Below are 19,082 nucleotides of genomic sequence, written 5' to 3' on the forward strand. Positions count from 1 at the left end.
ACGCCTATAATCCCTCCCACTCCGAAGTGTTACTAAACTCGATGGAAAAGCTAACCACACCAAAGTGAGGTGAGATGACCCAACCCAAACCAAACTAAACCGTGGAGTACTATGCAATGGAAAAGCGCCATAATACAACACTATCCCCAGAGCAATACGCGCATTAACATTACCTTCTTATTCATCTAATGTTTAATAGCGGGTTGCCAACTACTGTATGAGGGCACATATACACTATATGGGGCTCCCGATACAGTAGGTGGTGGTATGCACGTATGAAGTTGTTTCGCAACCTGCTATTAAACATCGCAGTGAGCACCTTTCTCATGATGATGACGACTCACCTGCGGTGTTTTTTTGTAGATCTAGTCTTGAATAAGCCATGTGACATGGAACCAGCATTTGCAGACATACTGTTAGGAAAGGTAAAAACTGAAGTTAATATCAAGTTAGACACCTGCGTCCATATTTATCAAGCTTCTCAAAATGCCATTTTAGTAGAGTGCTGAGAATGCATGAAATGTACTCCTACTTTCAAACTTAAAGGGATAGTTTACCCAAAAATAAACATTTTGTTATCATTTACACAGCCTCAAAGCCTGTTTGAGTTTCTTTATTTTGTTGAACACAAAAAAAGATATTTTGATAAATGATGGTAACCACACAGTAGACTGTACCCATTGACTTCCATAGTATTTATTCCTACTATAGAAGTCAATGGGTACAATCTACTGTGCGCTTCATCATTTATCAAATTATCTACTTTTGTGTTCAATGGAGTAAAGAAACTCATACAGGTTTTGAACAACATGAGTCTGAGTAAATGATAACATAATGTTTATTTTTGGGTGAACTATCCCTTTAAGTTTGAAAGTGATTTGATTTGTGTGAATGAGCTGTGTTCTGACTTCGCTCAAACTGTACATCAAGTCAAAGTGAGGTCTGACTATTTCATTAGTTATTGCGATTTCATTTATCCATTGCATTATAAAGACCAACATGCTATTTCACTTTTGAGCACTTGACTTGTGTTTGATTCTGGTGGCTGTGCAAATATAAACCAAGTAATACTTACTCTTGTCTTTAGCCAATATAAAACATCAAGACACACCAAGAAAGGGATCTGAAAGAAGTAACCATAAATATACGACAGTTATTAATTCAGAATGGCCTTTAGCTCGTTTAAGTTTACTGTAAAACGATAACGTTGTTTTTCATAAGAGGGACCTGTTGAACAAATCCCATATTGCAATACTTGTAGTTAACCTGCGTTATAATTAACTAAACTATGTCAAATACATTTAACAACAAGCACAACACATTTTTATAAAAGATATAAAAAAAACAAATAAGTTAAAAGATCTCCACTAACGTAAACTCACGAGCTAAGTCAATCTAGGCGGGAGCTGAACTAAGCCCACATTGCAATACTTGGAGAAAACTTGCGTTATAATTAACTTAACTATGTTAAATACTTTTAAGAACATGCATAACACATTTTTATAGAAGATATAAAGACAAATAAAAGATCTCCATTAGCTCACAGCTGCGCCGAGCTCAGCTCACCCCACTCAGCGCTCGAACGACACGAACCAACGGTCAACATCAAGGTTTATTAAATTAGACATATCGAAATATACTGACAACTGAATAAACATCACTGTGAACTAATTTCAGTAAAGTAACCACGAATGTAAAGAAACTTACCTCATAATACCACCAAAACACTCGTCTGAGGAGAACAGCGGTTAATCCAGATTGCGCGTCTCCTGGTTTGAATAATCACGTGATCAAAGCATTCGGTATACGGACACGCGCCTTACGCGCCTCCGCCAATAATAACATAATAAAAGTAAATAAAGATATAAAAGATGAAAGTAAAGTGCTTCTTCCAGTGCTGCTTCCAAGAAAGAAAGTTGCCTGTTTAGAGCCAACATAGAATATTTATTTAATAAAAAATAAAAACAGAAATATTAATCGACTTTTAATCAAACTAAAGGTTTCATTATCGTGCAGTGTGTCCTCAATATTATTTCTACGTATACGTTCATACAGATTTTGCCCGGTTTATTGAATGAACAGACCTTTTATGACATTATTTATGGTTATATTAAAGGAGTTATGCAGTCCAAAACAAACGTTTACTGTACTGGAACACATATAGGATTTTAACTGTTCTTTGCTAGAAGTTAACTTTGAATTGGAACAGTACTTGGCCATCTACTGATGACGTTTCAAAATTATTCAGTCTTTATAATACAAGTCCAGACAGAAAATGCATATTAATAAGTGGCCAACACATACCACTCAGTAATTTCAGTGCAGTTCCTCCCCCACGCTCACCACTCATGCAACCATTTACGGCAAGAAACTGTAAATTTATAAAACAGTTCAGTACCGTAAAATTAGGCCGTAAATTAACGGTAATTTTTTACAGTGTAGGTTTGGAAATATTTCACACATGTTTTAGTTAGGGATGCACCGATAGGATTTTTTGGGGCCGATACCGATTTAAACAGACAACTTCTGGCCGATACCGATGCCGATATTAAACACTTGTATACAATTCAATTCAATTCAATTCAATTTTATTTATATAGCGCTTTTCACAAAAGTCAATTGTTTCAAAGCAGCTTTACATAAATAGAAGCAGTGAAAAGCACAGAAAACGACAGATAGCACAACAGAATACATGATAGCATGAGCAGTTAAATTTGCTGCGGCTATGACTCAATATTATAATTGCACGTATTACTAAAGCAACGTATAGAAGAGGAAGCTAGGTAAAGCCCAAAAAGGCTGCCTCCCCGGGGTGAAAAACCCCCTAGGAGAAAGAAAACCCCGTGCTTTTATCCGAGGAAAAATAAGTCCTAGGAGGGAAAAACCCTTGGGAGAACGGAAATGGAGATTTAGCGGAGATTAAGCGGTTCTGCCGGTGATCGTTGGTCAGGTATCAGCTGGGCATAACGTTGAAGGACGGCCAGTAGATCAGAGGTGTGCCGACTTTCACATCTACCGGGACTGGGTCTGTTTGTCTCGTCCTCGGGTCGAGGACGAGACAGGGAGAGAAAAACAAAATCGTATTAGCGTAGCAGCCGTTCATATGTATTGAAGTGTCACACAGTGATGTGGTTTAACTCAGCTTAGTTCCAGACAGACTAAATATTGCGGCATAATTATGTTATCCACAGTTGAGGATTTAGCAAATTGGGGGCCCAATGCGAGGGTATATATGGTAAATAAGGGTCACCTTCCGATCTTTAAGAGAAAATGAAACCTGACGACCCGTTTGACTAAGGCCTAAAGCCCCACTGTCGTCGTTAATGCAGGTTCAGTGGCAAACGGGTCTATATTGTATACCATTTACAGGACCAGGAGAAGACGCCAAAAAAAAAAACATCGCAACCCGACCATACGTGTTAACCCGTTTGACTAAGGCCGGAAGCCCCACTGTCGTCGTTAATGCAGGTTCAGTGGCAAACGGGTCTGTATGGCATACTATTCATAAGACTTACGATAGCGCCAAAATCGCAACCCGACCATACGTGCCAACCCGTTTGACTAAGGCTGGAGGCCCCACTGTCGTCGTTAATGCAGGTTCAGTGGCAAACGGGTATGTATGGCATACTATTCACAAGACACACGAAAGCGCGAAAAACGCAACCCGACCATACATACCAACCCGTTTGACTAAGGCTGGAGGCCCCACTGTCGTCGTTAATGCAGGTTCAGTGGCAAACGGGTCTGTATGGCATACTATTCACAAGACACACGAAAGCGCGAAAAACGCAACCCGACCATACATACCAACCCGTTTGACTAAGGCTGGAGGCCCCACTGTCGTCGTTAATGCAGGTTCAGTGACAAACGGGTCTGTATGGCATACTATTCATAAGACTTACGATAGCGCCAAAATTGCAACCCGACCATACGTGCCAACCCGTTTGACTAAGGCTGGAGGCCCCACTGTCGTCGTTAATGCAGGTTCAGTGGCAAACGGGTATGTATGGCATACTATTCACAAGACACACGAAAGCGCGAAAAACGCAACCCGACCATACATACCAACCCGTTTGACTAAGGCTGGAGGCCCCACTGTCGTCGTTAATGCAGGTTCAGTGGCAAACGGGTCTGTATGGCATACTATTCACAAGACACACGAAAGCACCAAAATCGCAACCCGACCATACGTGCCAAACCGTTTGACTAAGGCCGAAAGCCCCACTGTCGTCGTTAATGCAGGTTCAGTGGCAAACGGTGGCAAACTATTTAATGCAATTCATTTTAAGTGTTCATGTAGAAAAGGTTTTTATTTATTTATTTGGTTGGTCTGTGTTATGACCGTGAGTGCTTTGTTCCGTGAAAATAACTATTGCGATTTAAGAACCTTTACTAGACAAATTATGCGAATGCTTTGTTGAAGAGAAAAGTTTTAAGTCTAGATTTAAAATGATCGACTGTGTCTGATTCTCGGACATCGGTTGGTAAATCATTCCAGAGCTTAGGGGCTAAGTAGGAAAAGGATCTTCCACTTTTAGACACTTTTGATAGTCTAGGGATAATCAATAGGCCAGAATTTTGCGACCGTAGTGTGCGTGATGGATTGTATTCTGATAGTAATTCTCTAAGATATGAGGGTGCTAAGCCATTTAAAGCTTTGTAGGTGATTAATGATATTTTAAATTGGATGCGATATTTAACTGGTAGCCAGTGTTAAGATGCCAGAATTGGGCTTATGTGGTCATACTTCTTAGATCGAGTAAGTACCCTTGCAGAAGCGTTTTGAACTAGCTGAAGCTGGTTGACCTGATTTGAATGGCATCCCCCGAGTAGCGAGTTACAATAGTCTATTCTAGAGGTCATAAAAGCATGAATAAGCTTCTCTGCGTCAGATGTAGACAGTATATGGCGTATTTTTGAGATATTTCTAAGATGGAAGAATGCTGTGCGGCAGACGTTGGCGATATGACTATCAAAGGATAAGTTGCTGTCGAACATCACACCTAAGTTCCTAACCGTGGAAGATGGCACCACAGTACAGCCATCTATGTGCAATTTGTAATCTGACATATTATGTTTGTAGCGATTTGGTTCAATAATAAGTACCTCTGTCTTATTGGAGTTGAGCTTAAGAAAGTTATGTGCCATCCAGTCACTAACATCGCTAATGCAGTCTTTTAGCTTAGAAAACGTGTGTGTTTCGCTGGGATGCGAGGAGATGTAAAGCTGGGTATCATCCGCATAGCAGTGAAAACTTATGTTGTGTTTCCTGATAATGTCTCCTAGGGGTAACATGTATAACGAGAACAGGATAGGACCTAAAACTGATCCCTGCGGTACACCGTATTTAACCAGGGAGTGATATGACTCTTCCTCATTTACATAAACAAAGTGATAGCGATTGGTTAGATATGACCTAAACCAGGCTAGCGCCTGACCACTGATACCAACATAGTTTTCTAGTCTATTGAGTAGGATTCTGTGGTCTATTGTGTCAAATGCTGCACTAAGGTCTAGTAATATAAGAATTGAGATTTCACCACGATCGGATGTTAATAGGAGGTCATTTGTAACTCTAAGCAACGCTGTCTCTGTGCTATGGTGGGGCCTGAATCCTGATTGGAACTTTTCATATGTACTATTATTTGTCAAGAATGTGCGTAACTGGCTTGCCACTACCTTTTCTAATATTTTCGAAAGAAAAGGGAGATTTGAGATTGGTCTAAAGTTATTAAGTTCTCCTTGGTCAAGCTGTGGTTTTTTAATCAGCGGTTTAATAACTGCTAGTTTGAAAGCTGTTGGAACGTATCCTATTTCTAGCGATGAGTTAAAGATATTTAGAACCGGGGTTGACACTACAGGGAATACTTCTTTAAGTAGTTTTGTGGGAACGGGGTCTAATATACAGGACGATGATTTGGATGATGTGACTAGTTTAGAGAGCTCATCTATTGTAGTAGGTTTAAATGAATCAAGATGTTCGTATGGTAGTCTAGTGTTAAGTGAACTAATACAGTTGGTCTATTAGCTAGTTTATTTCTGAATCAAATATTTTTACTGAACATGGATTGGATCTAATTAACATTCGACTGACCAACATAATAAGAGAGGCACAAATTAAGCTAAAACAAATATAATAAGACAGCATGACAACCTTCAAAGGTGGTTTTAGCTATTCAGCATTTATTTTATTAACAACATTAACTCATTTTTTTTTTTTTACATATATTATTGCCGCGCTATTGCCGATATGCCGATGGTTTCAAATTCATCAAAAATTGGCCGATAAATATCGGCGGCCGATACATCGGTGCATCACTAGTTTTAGTGCTTTACCAGGCTACACAATGAGTCTATACAGTTAGCATAATGTTAGCTCTTAACTGCTGGATCATGCTAATTGATCAGACTTGTAGGTCTGGGGCAGGGGCGGCGTTTGCGTATGGCAGTTGCCCTACACCAGAAATCAACAGGCTATAATGAAGCTCATTAAAAATAATGTTAAATATTTTCAGTAGAACATATCTTAACATTGGTACATCACTAAAATGGATAATTTACGCGTGTGCTCGACTTCATGCTATAATACAGGAACCGACATGTGGATGACATCAACGTGAAAGCAAACTCTTCCGATGATTTCTCGCCTCAACCTCGCGGTACTTTGATGTCATCAACCTATCGTTCTTGCAGCACAGCTTGAATTGTGCAGGAGGTTTCATGACGACCGCTGTTGTTATAATCTTTATTTTCGCAAGTAAACTCCTTTTTTTGTTTTAACATTCGAACAGACTCACGATTCTCCCCCACACTCGCGCAATGCATATTGCATACATTATTCCAGAAGTAACGTTAATATGATTTGTTCTCTGTGGATAAATAAACATGTTCTCTTACACTGGGAAATTGTAGCGCAGTCGAAGTGAATTGTATTAATTATTTGCGCGAGTTTTTGAATATGGCGACTTGTGGAATAAAAACTGCACGACGACAAAAGGTAAGACTTGTTTTTGCATTAAGCCCTGTTTTACTAAGAGTTTTATTTAGTGTTTTAGTCTTAGTTGGTTAGCTGGCTGGGTAACTACGTGTGCTCTATCACATCATTAAAAGTCTTTATTGTGTTTTTATAAGTGTTTATTGGCGGCTGTCATGACAAGATTTGTGAAGGGATGTTACAGTATGTTTTGATATTATCTTGTTTTAGTTTATCTGTTGCTGGAGTTGCACTTAGTTAAGAATGACAACATTTGAAAAGCATTTTAAACAACCATGATTTCTATTTTTGTTTTTCATTTGTATTGCTTCCGTATTGTTGTCAGTAAGTGTACATCCGTGCAATCATAGTATGATTTTATACAGGTCGGTGGAGTATGTACACATGTGGATATAATGTGGTTTCATAGATTCGTTATTTGAATGGCCTTCTTGTACGAATAATTTTTGCCATACCCTAGGTTTTTGTGAAACGCCGCCACTGGTCTGGGGTGATTTGTGCCAAAGGGCCTGGGGTAAAGTGATGTGCTCAAGAAACTACCCACACCCCAAAAACTTGGTGGTACAGCCATAAGACAGCATAAGTTTATGTTGCCCTGCAGTATTGACAAGTGGGATGTTAAAAAGTAGGCCAGATCCAGACCACCTAGACCTACATACTCACAGGGGATAATCTGGAGAAGTGAGGAGATGGACATGCCTCATCAGTGTTTGACTTAGGCCTACCTGCCATTTGTTTTATTTAGCTAACATTGATTTCAGTTCTGAGTTTGCACTGTGTTATTAAAGAGAAGTTTTATTAAGTTTTTAAGTGGCCAAGTCACAATAGGATGTTTAGAAATTAGTCTAGTCACTTCATTCTTATATATTACATAATTGACAGACAGCGTTCTGTGTATGTCAACAGGCATCTATTGCCAAAGCCACTTTGCCTGACATAATTCAGAAATATCATATTTCTACAAAAACTACAAAATATGACTTATTCCAACAGTTTAATAGAGTGACAATATCTAAATAAACCTTAAATTTGTAATTGTCACGGTGATCCGTGTCATGTTTTGTTTGTGTCTCCGATAACGTCACCTGGACAATTCACAGACTGATTCATCACACCTGTTCCCTGTTAAGTGTTGTGTATTTATACTGCTGTCTGTTTCTCACCTGTCGCCAGATCATTGTCATTGTCACTACGTTCATGTCTGTTCCTGTTTCTTCTGTTGGATGTTCCTGTGTTACCTGCCCGTTGTTTTATTCCCGTTCTGTTAATAAATGTTATTTATTTCATGGTGAACCCTGCACTTGCGTCCTAACTTCCTCACTCCTGCATCCCAGTCGTGACAGAATGATCCGGCCAGACTGGACGCAGCGGGTTCACGGAGGGCGGCTCCCCCAGGAGTTTCGTCGAGGGGGAGTAGTGACATCGGGGTTCATTTCCCATCAGCCCCGATGTCTCTTGGGGACCACCGTGAGCGATCGCTCGCTCCTGCGAGCATGCGGGAGGAGGATCGGCCCAGGCGGTCCCCCAACGGTTGAGTCGTCGTCGACGGCCCCTCGGAGGACCACCATCCTGCTCGCAGGGGGATCCGGAACGGACCACGCCCGATCATTTCCCCGGGGTGGCTACCGAGAGAGGGTCTCCGTTCCCGCGAGGGGATGGGAGATGACTTCCGGGGGCAGCTGATCGTCGGCGATTCCCAGGAGGGGGGTAATTCGTCTGCCTCGGTCCTCGGAGCGATCGCTCCGGTTCTCCTGGCGCAGTCCGGCCTACCGTTCCTGTTGGTCTCATCCCGGCGGCTGCCGGCTTCGCCAGGGTCCCCAAGCCCTCCACCCCTCCCTTGGACTCTCGCTACCAGACTTTTGTGTTTGTTTTGTTTATGTGAGTGTCTGGTAGCCACTCGTAGAGGGAGGGGTCATGTCACGGTGATCCATGTCATGTTTTGTTTGTGTCTCCGATTACGTCACCTGGACAATTCACGGACTGATTCATCACACCTGTTCCCTGTTAAGTGTTGTGTATTTATACTGCTGTCTGTTTCTCACCTGTCGCCGGATCATTGTCATTGTCACTACGTTCATGTCTGTTCCTGTTTCTTCTGTTGGATGTTCCTGTGTTACCTGCCCGTTGTTTTATTCCCGTTCTGTTAATAAATGTTATTTATTTCATGGTGAACCCTGCACTTGCGTCCTAACTTCCTCACTCCTGCATCCCAGTCGTGACAGTAATTGTGTATTGAATTTTTCTTGCTTTAATGTAGCATTACAGTTCATAATATTACAATTTTCTGTTTTACTTCAGAAATCACCGGCAGAATTTACCCCAAGTTATTTTCCCTAAAGGCACAACTTACCCCGCACCACTTTTTTCCCAAAAGCTATATTTCTGAAACAATTTATTTCAGATCCAAAGTTATTGTTCTCAGGGATGCACAACATCCTGAAATATATGTACATCCTTAAGTTGAAGACATTACTGTCATGGCCTCACTTTAAAGTCACTTTGAGTAAAAACTGGCACAACTCACCCCACTCTCCCCTATAAGTAAAAAATATATAAAAGATAAAGGAAAAAGTTTGGCCCGTATCATATTTACAATTTTAAAATTTCTGGCCCTCGAAGAAGAGTAGATGAAGACCCCTGCTATAGATGTACACATGAAATGTATACTGTATAATTGAAATATTTGGACTCTTGTAGTTGTCAACAGCCTAGTGCAGCGGTTTTCTAAATTTATGATGGAGAAGACCCCTAAATATGATGAACCTTTTGTGAGGGTATCAGTAGATTAAAGCAATTTTTGCCACTATCAGACATCGGCTGATTGTTTAAAAAACAGCCGATGATCAGGACAGATTATATCCTATCAGATTTACTGCTGTGAGATTATTTTGATGGGGTCACAATGACAACAACAATACTCATTGCACTTCTAGGATTTCACAACTTTTCAGCATGTTGAAGATTTCAAGCATTTTTCTATTTTGTCCTAAACGTCTTTTTAACATTTAGTGTACCCTTAACATTTTCATGTCTTATATAATTTAAGACTTTCTGTCATTAGATTCTGACACACTGTGGTTTGTATGCACAAGTGACTTGCTGTAGCTCCAAATGGCCTCTTGTATTTGAAGGTCTGCGGTGGTAACCAAAGTGCCTCCCTTGTGCCATTTGAGGTGGGAATAGATAAAGTTAAGTCCTGCTTTACTGTACATAAGTGGGTGAGAGAAAGACAGCAACAATAATGACTTCCAAATGTTTAATCCCCAGAGGATAATGAATTTATACAAATATGTAAAGCACAGCCGATGATTTAGCCAAAGTGAATTTTAAAACACAGAGCTTTATGTCAATATTCCTTAAAGGAATGTTCAAATTTCCTTGGAACATTATTTCTGATAGTTTACTCACGCCCATGTCATCCAAGTTGTTTATGTCTGTCTTTGTTCAGTATAGAGAAAAAAAAGTGTTTTCTCCATAAAGTGGACTTTAGTGGATCACAACAGTTTACAGTTTCAATGCAGCTTCAAAGGACTCTAAACAATCCCAACCGAGGCATAAGACCCTACATATTACGTTATCACGTCGTATGTGATACTACCGCTTCAGTGTTTACAAGTGTGGAGAAAGAGGAGCGTTCTGATGTTGTTGTATGTGGAATGATACTAATTGATGTCTTTGTGTCAATAAATTTTTTGAAATGGTCCACAAGTGTGCATTTCAAATGTGTTACGTGTGACCTTTCGACATTATTACGTAAAACGTAAGGTCGTGCTGGTGCATCACACGGTTAGTGCAGGACAAAAAAATGTTTAAACTGCCTTGAATCTGTAAATTGTTGAGGTCCACCAAAGATCACTACATGGAAAAACATCCTGGAATGTTTTCCTCAAAAAACGTAATTTCTTCTCGTCTGATCAAAGAAAGACATAAACATCTTGGATGACATGGGGGTGAGTAAATTATGTGGATTTTTTTATGAAAGTGGAGTAATCCTTTAACGAGGATGTTTAAAGGACCCAAAAACTCCAGTGAGTTCTGAACAACTCCATAAATGTATGATCTGAGTATTACAGTGACCATGGAGTTTTTATACCATGTAAAATGTCTTCACTTATGTTTCAGTACATGTATACCATTTCACAGTTTTAAGATTTTACATTTTGTCGTGTCAGTTTTCTAGACATAGCAGTTAAATTCACAGCCGGCCCAATAAGCTCTTCAAACTGAGGAATCTACTGTGGCTTTGGGAAATAAAATTTTCAATTTGTTCAACCTTCAGAGGGCCGTTTTAAGCAGTGTCTGTCCCCCTTCTGAGACATTTGGTGATGTTTTTCCAGGCAAATCTTTTGAATTATGGTGTTGGGTTAAGAAGAGTAGAAAAGAGAGAAATAAAAATGTTCTGATATAATCTAGTTAAACAGTAACAAGACAATGAAGTGATTTTCAGCCTTCTGCCATAAACTTAATAAACTTTATATCATGTATATCACAAAATTCTGTTTACGTTGTTGTACCAGGAATGAACAAAAGTACTTCTAGGCCCTTTAGTGTACTGCATGCATGTTACAACTTTTTAATAAAAAGTTGGCCTAGGAAAAATACACTGTAAAAAATTACTGTAGTTATGCAGCTGTTTGTCAGTAACTTACTGTAGATTTAAATTGATGTTATTTACTGGCAACAGTTTGTTAAAGTTAAACCTTAATAAGTCTTTATCTTTACAAAATAAAACTATATTTTCTGCAAACCAGAAATCTTCATCAATCTTTTTTAGTTTTTTTTCTTCAGATTTTGTTGCCCAGAATGCTTTGCATGAGGCTGTTATTTTAGTTTTATTCTGTAAAGATAAAGATTTGTTAATGTTTAATGTTTATTTAACTTAGAACAGACTGTTGCCAGTAAATAACACCGATTTAAATCTACAGTAAGTTACTGGCAAACAGCTGCTAGTAATACCGTAATTTCTACAGCAATTTTTACAGCGTAGATCCCTTTTCTTAGGGTTTGTATTATTTTCTTTCTAATTCAAAGTGTCACAATTTTTGTAGATTGTGAAAATAAAATAAATGAACATTCACAAAATAAGATCTCATATAACATTGTTTGTCATCCAGAAGTTTACATTTCCTGAAGATTAAGCATTTTTTTTCACTGAGCATGACTTTCAGGAGTTTTGCGATGTCTGTCTGTCTTTTTTTTAATAGCATGATCCATGAAAATCAAATAGTAAACCAAACATTACCCAGTAGTCGCCAGTCCTCAAAATCATTTTAAATTCTGTCCTCGCAACATGGCGGAAAACGCTGCTCAAAAAAGAAAAAAACATCTATTAGTTTAGTAATTGCACTGTGATTAGCAGATGTGAGTGTTTGGCATGAAACCGGCTTTCCTGGAGTTTGGAAGACGTCTAGCTACTGCTGCATCCTGATACAATACAGCAGCGGAGGCAGCCATACATCCTTCATGTCTTTCTCCGTCTCTACACCCAACCCCCTTGGGTCTCCTCTTCCATCCATCCATCCATTCGCCTCCTCTCCTCTGCCTGTCTGGATCCGACCCAGCTGGCTTCATTAGACTCCTCGCCATCCCAGATCTGCCGGTTTTGTCTGTTGCACATTTTTTGACTGTTTTATCTTAAGCGCTGTCCATCCTGGAGCCTCATAAATATTTCTCTGGCATTTCTGCATCTGCTCAAACTGGCTGCTAATGAAACGATTCGGGTGGCCATTGTACATTTGTTTTTTAATTAATCTTTCTGTCCCGCATTTATTTTTTATTTCATTTTTTTTTGGACGGCTGCTCATTGTGATCATTTTCAGATGCACGAGGCAGAAAACGAGGAATTGGGCGCTTTTTCACTGGGATAGGATTTATAAATCATATCTGTATTTACTTTTGTGTCTACCATCACGTTGGATACAACACAAATGTTGAGATGATGATGGATTATTTCAAAGTAGTATTGCTGCAAAACACACAACAGATTAGTCTGTGGCAAAGAGAGTCATTGATGTTATATGCACTTTATCCTTTCGCACTCTTAAATCATGAATATGTTTGTGTTGTAATTGAAGGAGATTTTTATATAAAAGTGTGTAACCGGCTTTAGGAAATATGTTCTGGTCAAGCTCTTGCAATTAAACTAATTCTAACTTAATTGTTTACACAATTAACAGGATGGAAATAAAGAGCTAAAGTTAGGCATTGAGCTTAGTGAGGGAAAGTGAGTTTTTATATTATCACATGGGTTTATGTAGTTTAATCCAACATGAGGAAATATTTCAGACAAAGCAAGAACTTTCACCAAACCTGATGGATAGATGGAAGGAAGAATGGATGGATGATACATATAGAAAGAAAACAGACAGACAGACAGACAAACACATGTAGAAAGAAAGAAAGAAATAGAGATGGATGGATGGATGGATTGCCACACTAGCATTGGGTCAAAAATGAAAAATGTGTTGAGTTAAATTAATTCAGAAAATGTTTATATTTGACCAAACATTGAGTTAAAACAATCCAGCATTTTGGGTTGAAACAACCCAACATGGGATAAATTACAAATCATCATTTTTTGACCCAATGCTGGGTTAACCCAGCATTTTTTTGTAAATTAGCATACAACTACACTAAAATTGCTGGGTTGTTTTTAACCCAAGTCTGTGTAAATATTGAACAAAGTGCATAGCTGGGTTAAAATAACCCATTGACGGGTTGTTGTTACTCAACCATGGGTTAAAAGAACCCAACACTGAGTCATTTTGCTTGTACCACAACATACTAAACATAGTACTTTGTACACACTAAAAAATGTTGGGTTTTTTAACCCAGTGTTGGGTAAAAAAGGACGAACACAGCAGCTGGGTCAAAAATAATCCAGGAAGTTTTTATATTTGGCCAAAAATTGGGTTAAAACAGCCCAGCATTTTGGGTTGAAACAATCCAGCATAGGTTAAATTACAACCCAACGAGTTGGGTTTGTCTCTTTTTGACCCAACGCTGGGTTAAAAGAATGCTGGGTTGTTTTTGACACAACACTGGGTAAATATAGCACACCACTGGTTTGAAATTACTTAGTGCTGGGGTTATTGTAACCCAGCTATGATCTCTGTTCTATATTTCCCCAACCTGGTGCTCAAAAACAACCCAGCAACCCAGTGTAGTTGTATGCCTATACACTCTAAAAAAAATTCTGGGTTATTTTCAACCCAGCATTGGGTCAAAAAGGGACGAGCCCAGCCTGCTTGGTTGTAATTTAACCCAATGTTGGGTCAAATATAAACATTTTCTGAGTTAGTTTTAACCCAGCTGCTGGGTTCGTCCTTTTTTACCCAACACTGGCATTTTTTTTGAGTGTACAAAGTACTATGTGTAATATGTTGTGCTACACCAAATCATGCATCATACATTTTTGATTATTTGATCATATTTAGTTCATGTTCATGAACTAGGGATGAACCCAACCAGCTGATTTGTAATGTAACCTATGCTGGGTTGTTTCATCCCTAAATGCTGGGTTGTTTCATCCCTAAATGCTGGGTTGTTTCAACCAAAAATGCTGGGTTGTTTTAACCCATTGTTGGGTCAAATATGAACATTATCTGGGTTAGTTTAACCCAATGGCTGGAATTGTTCCTTTTTGGCCTAATGCTGGGTTGAAAATTACCCAGCATTTTTTAGAGAGTAATCATCTTTAGAGTTTGTTAATATATATTCAATATAATGGGTAATTGAAAGTGTACGGGCATGTAACCATGGGCAAGTCCTACTATTAAAACGCTTCTTTTTTAATCTTAATTATTCCCCTCCCCACATAACCGAACCAAACAGTCGTATTTACCTCCAGTACGGCTTTATGGGTACATCGTAGAATAGTGGGCTGGTTGCCGCGGCACCTGACAGTTATGTTGCCCGTGTGTGCGCGCGCATGTGCATGCGTGCAGAGAATGGCAGCCAGATGGTGGTGGCGGTCTCAGGAGGAGGGAACTGGGGCATAGTTGCCACTGCTGGCATGCGTAGCCTCATCCTGACCTCCCTTTTCTCTGAAAGTCTCGAACCGTGTGTCTGACAACACACATTGCGACCTGGGAAAAAAAAAACGCATAGATAAATGCATTTACGAAAGAGATTTCACAGATAACATGCAACACAGAGAAACCCAGAAAAGATTTCTGTCATTTGTGGCTTGTATTTGATGCCAGAAGTGGCATAAAAGAAAATGTTTTGGAAGTGTTGTTTTACATCTTCATTTACTGGATCACAAAAGCAGGCGAGGTGATATGATAACAGAGAGACGTAATGTAAGGTCTTCACGGGCTGTTGTCGAGCTGGGCCGGGCTTTGATTCGTGCACGAAGTTGCTTTGTGAAATGATCTAATTCGATGAGTTATTTATGCGGTGTCATTATTTATTTATTTGATTATTTTGTAAATTATTTATCTATTGAATTATTAATCCGTCCCCATGACAAGACTTGAATTATGCATGACTTAATTTGAGATTATTGCATTCAGATGCCACGTTGTTGCAGTGCTGCATCACATTCACGCATCACGTGTGGAAATTAAATCACCCTCCTAGGCCATTTTGTCTTCATTTAAAACAGAAGCTGAAGCAGGTTGCTGCAAGTTATCAAAACAAAGAGATACTGCATTTATCTTAATGCGACAGACATGCCCTGACCTCACACCTGATGTCCTTCTGCCTTTACAGCCAATAGACACATACTGTATGAGTAGGAGATCAAATGACGTTTTGACTTCTCATTACATTTACATGACGTTTACATCATGAGGCATTACGCATACGCTTTTTTATGGAGATTTATAAAGTGAGGAAGGAAAGCTTGAAGATTTGTCATTACGTGCATCTTCTTTATATGTGTAGAAAAAATAAGTAGGCTATAATAATGTATAAAATAATAATAAAGATCATGTATAATAATATATATATAATACAGAAAATATTATAATATAAAATATAATCAAGTTAATTTTATATATCAACATTATAATTATAGCCTCGTATTTTTAGCGTAAGTGATTATTGCGTATTAGTGGTCTTAGGTTTTCTTGAGTTTTTGCGTACATTTAGAAGAAATTTTGAAGTGAACGTTTTTGTTGAATCACAATTTGTTCCTGAAAACATCCGTACGCACATCTCACGCTCTAATTTGTGTGTACGCATGCTTAATGAATGAGACCCAATGTCTGCTATTTAATAATAAATACCTATTACTTTTACTATTGCTTTTTGACCACTATTATCAGTGTTTGTTTAGTTGGAGACGTACCATGGCTGTAGCTAACAGATGATTTATGCAGTGCAGTGAATGAGGAAGGGGGGTAATTTTGCCGGAAATGCAGAAACAAGGCATAACTTTGTTTTATTGGTAACTCTTTGGTAGATACATTTATAATTTCTATTGCATTACTACTATTGCTGTTACTAATAAAAAAGATCTCTGGGGGCCCCAAAAGTGCATGGGCCCTTAGAAGCGTCCTTACTCCCCCCCCCCCCCCTTAGTGACGCCCCTGACTGAACAGATGATGTAAAGTTAAAGGGATAAACATAGGTCTTCTGAGGGTAATTCTTGCGATGTTGTTGTAGAAATATCCATATTTAAAACTTTATTAACGAAAATAAATACCTTCCGGTTGCGCCGCCATCTTAGACTCCTCTGTAATCAGGAGAGAGTATTAGCGTAGTGTACGGACTTTTCTTAGTGACGTATGACAAATTCGGAGGGCGGGGGCACAGAGCAGCAGCAGAGTAGCCTCCGTAGGCTGCGTAAGCTCTCATCCTGAATGCGGACACGACTAAGATGGCGGCGCTACCGGAAGGTATTTATTTACTAGGGCTGTTCCGAATACCATTTTTTGAGCTTCGAAGCTCTAGTAGAAATAAAATCGAATATTCGAAGCTTCGGAAGGAGGGGCTGAACATATTTTTCTCTTTAATAAAGGCAGGAATCTCTATGTGTGTGTGTGTGTGTGTGTGTGTGTGTGTGTGTGTGTGTGTGTGTCTGTCTGTCTACAGTTTTATTATATGGCGGATGTGTTGCTGCGGACCCAAGGGAGTGTAGTGGCTTTTTTTCGTGCAATATGGACATGTGACACGTTTAGAATTAATAAACTTTAAAAATACTACAGAACAGCGCAAGCCAGAAGCGGCGTGCCTATCAGGCGTCATGCGAGAACAGCATTAGTGAAACAAAACACAAGAGCAATACTTTTATAAGGAAGCCTAACATTTTTCTAACAAACAAACATTCCCGTATCAGAAATTAGCAGCACAGTAATTACTGACAACGTAAAGGGTAGGCTATTTAAATAAAACAACGAAAATAAATGTACGAAGTTCAACAAACTGTAATAAAACGGTAGCATACTTTCAAAATCAAGTTTATTTACTAACACTTACACCATCCAATATGTTTTTTTCATCAGCAGAACAATAAAGATGATATTTTGCAGAAACCCCAGAGCTCTGTCATGCAAGTCAACCGATCCGCACACTTTAAGAGCTAAAGCATATATATCCAATACAAAAGTAATCCCCCATAACTCCGTGTGACATATTGACGTCTTGTGAAGCAAATCAATCAGTTTTTGCATGAAACTGAACGTTATTTACAACACTATTAGCGTGAATGCCAAAGCAGGAAGCCCGCTTTCCGTTTGAGGCGATCTCTTCCACTGGTGGTGTTTGGTGGCTGTTGGCTATGGATGTTGGTCTCTCTGCGCCACCTACAGAGCGGGAGCGTGAAGCGCACTTCCTGCTTGGCAAAAGCTCTGCATTAACACTGAAAAATATTTATAAATATATTCGAATCTCAAAACTGAAAATCGAATGTCAACCCATGGAACGAATATTCGAATATTCGAATTTTCTGGTCCAGCCCTATTATTTACGTTAATAAAGTTTTAAATATGGATATTTCTACAACAACACTGCGCAGATTACCCTCGGAAGACCTTTGTTTATCATCCTGGAGCCGTTTAGATTTAATTTGTGAAGGATGGACGCACTTTTTTTTGGACTTGAAGGTCGTGGACTATGGGTGGACCCCGTAACTTTACATTTAATCAACTGAAAGATCTAAAACATTTTCTAAAATATCAGAAAATGTGTTTGTCTGAAAAACGATGGACATATGCAACTCGGACAGCTTGGGGGTGAGTAAATCATGGGTTTAATATCATTTTTGGCCGAACTATCCCTTTAACATATCAGTTGATAACCGGGGCAGTATCCTTTTGAAAGGTACTAATATGTACCATTTAGGTCAATTTGTTACTCATATAAACTCTTAAGGGGCACAGCCCCAGTGACAGCTAGTGACCAGTTTTGACCAATTTTTTGCAATGTCAGAAACAAATTCTCTTGTGGTCTTCACAGCTCCAACAGATCATTCTTAACATCATCTTTTGTGGTTTTGACATACGATACAACATGATATTTTCACAATAATCCATGTTTATTGCTCTTTTAGTTATGTTTGTTCACTTCATAACTTAACATTTTCCTATGAATTGGCTGTACGTTGCCAATTTGGCATGTTTTATTGCGTTATATAGGCTGACTATGAAGCCGACAACATGCCAAATTATCACATCTTGGCACAGTTTACTACAAACATTCAATGGGCAGATATGCATCACAGTTTACATGCTAATAAATGGAGGGACACCTAAAGAGCAAAACATGATTTTTAGGTGAGAACTTCAGTTTATATTGTGGTTTTTATAATGATTAGCGATGGAGTTGTGGTTTGTGCTTTGGCATACTAAGATGTGGTGCTCATATACCTCCGTACACGCCCATCATTTCCTGTTCAGCCAAAAAAAGAACTAACATGTGTGGTATCAGTCAAGGTTATCAACCGGGTTTGTCACCTGTTACGAGGGTTACAAAATTATAGAAATTTTGAAAACTTTCCATGAAAATTACATGGAAATAAATACCTGTTCCTCTACTTTGAGAAATCATAAAAAAAATAAAAGTTGGTGAAACTTGAGGTAAACACAACAGCAATTAATCAACCAAAACATATTGGGTTTACTGTAGATTACATTCAGGTCAT

At 39.0% G+C, this 19,082-nt stretch overlaps 1 long non-coding RNA gene across 1 annotated transcript; it reads right to left on the reverse strand.

The window, feature by feature from the left end:
- Nucleotides 1–351: 351 nt before the first annotated feature.
- On the reverse strand, nucleotides 352–2,437 carry LOC135717729 (uncharacterized). Its single transcript, XR_010520356.1, has 3 exons — nucleotides 1,708–2,437; nucleotides 1,076–1,123; nucleotides 352–413 (listed from the first exon to the last, which is right to left on the reverse strand). It is a non-coding gene; the product is annotated as an uncharacterized lncRNA (long non-coding RNA).
- Nucleotides 2,438–19,082: the final 16,645 nt, after the last annotated feature.

The sequence above is a fragment of the Paramisgurnus dabryanus genome, chromosome 13 (genome assembly GCF_030506205.2).
Source record: "Paramisgurnus dabryanus chromosome 13, PD_genome_1.1, whole genome shotgun sequence".
NCBI lineage: Eukaryota > Metazoa > Chordata > Actinopteri > Cypriniformes > Cobitidae > Paramisgurnus > Paramisgurnus dabryanus.